The 2,840-nt window shown below is 40.0% G+C and overlaps 1 long non-coding RNA gene across 1 annotated transcript; it reads right to left on the reverse strand.

Moving 5' to 3' along the window:
• Nucleotides 1-1,602: 1,602 nt before the first annotated feature.
• On the reverse strand, nt 1,603-1,956 carry LOC104228081 (uncharacterized). The gene is made up of 3 exons (XR_011402194.1): nt 1,901-1,956; nt 1,762-1,815; nt 1,603-1,693 (listed from the first exon to the last, which is right to left on the reverse strand). It is a non-coding gene; the product is annotated as an uncharacterized lncRNA (long non-coding RNA).
• Nucleotides 1,957-2,840: the final 884 nt, after the last annotated feature.

Consider the following 2,840-nt stretch of genomic DNA (forward strand, 5'->3'; position numbering starts at 1 on the left):
TCTCTCCACTGAAGGATTATGATCTTAAGATCCGTTAAGACTATATTAAAGAAAACTAAAAGTCAGGAAAGTTTGATGAAGAGTTTTTTTCCTTCAAAAGTGAGTAGAAGATCAAGAAGAGGTGAAGATATAAGGAGATACAGATAGAAACGAATATGTTAAGTAAGCATGAGGTTTGGATCATTCCTTCCCATTTTTATTAAGGAATGACTATCATTGCCTGGAGATTGGGTGGCAACAATAATCAAGCTCAGGGCGGGTGTTCTTCTATTGTACCTAACTACCCATGAGTTCATGTTGTAATAATTAGTTGTTATGTATACGATTTAAGTATTTATGAAATAATATTTTCTTGTTTGTTAATTATGATTTGTACTTTCCCTTTTTACCTATTTAAATAATAATTTAATATAATTATCGGTATATTTATTATGTGTGTTGTCTTGTCGCTATCACGATATTTAATACACAAAATATACATATGGCACTATGTGTGTCTTATCTTATCGAACTGGAAAAGCTGAAAACATCATGGTATGGCGCCATTAGATATGTGTGACCGGCTGACATAAAGTCGTCTCGTCAACATCATGATATGGCGCCATTAGATATGACGCTATCTAATATAGAGCCATTAGATATGGCGCTATATGTGTGTTGTTTAGCCTATAAATAATGGGGTCATTGTAGTTATTTTGTGTGCTAAAAATTTCCCCCAAGAAATATTTCATTAAAAGTAAGTAAGGTTTTTATTATAAGCAAATAATTCACAAATGGCTCAACCTGGTCGTCCACCAATTTGCTTATGTGGAAAACCATGCATGATGGATTGTGGGTGGGAAGGTGCTAACGTTGGACGCCGCTATTGGTGCTGTATGAACAAGTTGTACAAGCAACCCGACGAACCTACTTGTGAATTTGATGAATGGGCTGAGGAACCATGTTATCAGGAAAGCTACAGGGATAGATTACAGGAATTTCATAATATGTTGTTATACCAGCATAGAATACAAAAGGAGGGAGATAGAATTATTACAGAAATGAGGGAGAAACTGAAGGAGGTGGAAGATAAAAAATGGAGAGCAGAATGGAATTGTGAAGCACACAAGGAACGCAACGAAAAATATAAACGGGAACTTGCGGAGGTGAAGGCGAGAGTGAAAGAGTTAGAAGAAGAAAAAGAACAAATGGAAGAACGATTTAAGTGGTTGGAGCGAAGAATAAATGACAACTGAGGATGGAGCATTGGCGTGTATGTGTTTAGTGTCATTTTCATATGTCATGTATTTTTATTATGTTGGCCTGTTATGTTTGTGTTTGTGTTGTAGTAATGTTTTCCTTGTTTGTTGTACTAAATTTTATTTTAATTTAAGTGGAAGTTAAGTTTAAGTTGTTGTGTTACTATACCAAATACTATAAAACAAAATGAGAACTAAAAAAAAGTAATTGTCATATTCGACTAAATATTGCTGTTAATGTATACAAAAATATTATTTACACCAAAAAAACAAAAAAATGGAAGACCGAATCAATGTGTCCCACATCCGGTGTGTCTCAAAGTAGCCGTTGGCCTGAGGCGCATCCCCTGCCGCCCAGGTACGCTATCAGGATCATCATCATCAAGTCGTCTCCTTATGGCCGGATGCGGCACAGGATGACATGTATCGGTGGTGCTGTCAGGTCCAGTAGAAGGCTACATAATAATATCAAACTTAGTATAGAAAACTACATAACAATTCACAAAAATTTATATTGTCTTACCATAATCGTGTCTGGATCCTGAATGTAGTCATCTGTCGCAGCATCGCATGAAGCCTAAAAAAGTAAATTAATAAAGTTAAAACAAAATAAATAAGTTATAGTAAAAACAGTAATAAAATTAATACTAATAAACTCATACCTGCGCATGTGATGAGCTGCCATAACTCAGTCGGTGCCCACTATCAAAATCTCGAATCGGTCGAGACTCATCAGTGGTAAACGGGCCAGGGAAATATCTACCCAACTCCACTCCTTGAAAATCCGAGCCCATGATCAAGAATTGACCCGATGGGGTCACCTGCGACGTCCCTGGAGTGTCATAAATGCCAAGGCTGTAAGACGACATGTCGGTCTCATGCATGCCACCTCCCATATCAGCAGCAACATCATCAGCAGGAGCCTCAAAGCCCCCTTGCTGGGGACCTCCTCTCCGCCCACAACCACGTCGTCCAACACCAGCAGGTCGTCGTGGAGCAGCAACAGCTCGTCGGCCACCACCCCATGGCATACCACGACCTCGCTGGTACGTGGCTAGGTCAACATAATCTGGCTGGTGTGCCAAACGCTGATCTGATCGGCCTCGCTGCAGTGTCTGGGCAGCCACATCCATTAAGCGACGACTATAGTCCTGCATGATCACAGGGTCATGGACATAACTCTGTATCTGCATCCTCCAGAAAATCCAACACATCCCTACAGAAGGGGAGATTATGATGGCCATGATACTCTCGTGCAAGTCTACGATGCAATACCCACCTACAAGCTAGAGGGAGATCAGGAATATGTACATTAGCCGGTAGCTGTGGTAGAGGTGCCCGAAGTTGCAGAAATCGCTCCCACACCCAAACCTAAAACACAAAGTTGACGTAAAGATTAACTATAAATAGGTAGAATTGTAACTAAACGACAAATTATTTGAATAAGTTGTCACCTGTAGAAGTGGCAGAAAGCCAGAAACGTCTCTCTGTGTGCACATGGATGCCCGGCACATCTGCCTGTACAAAAAAGATAGGACAGCACCACTGTAGCTAACTGTATCATCGAAGTCCGCAATATGATGCAGAAAACGAAGGCTCACT

Source organism: Nicotiana sylvestris, chromosome 9 (genome assembly GCF_000393655.2).
Source record: "Nicotiana sylvestris chromosome 9, ASM39365v2, whole genome shotgun sequence".
Classification (NCBI taxonomy): Eukaryota; Viridiplantae; Streptophyta; class Magnoliopsida; order Solanales; family Solanaceae; genus Nicotiana; species Nicotiana sylvestris.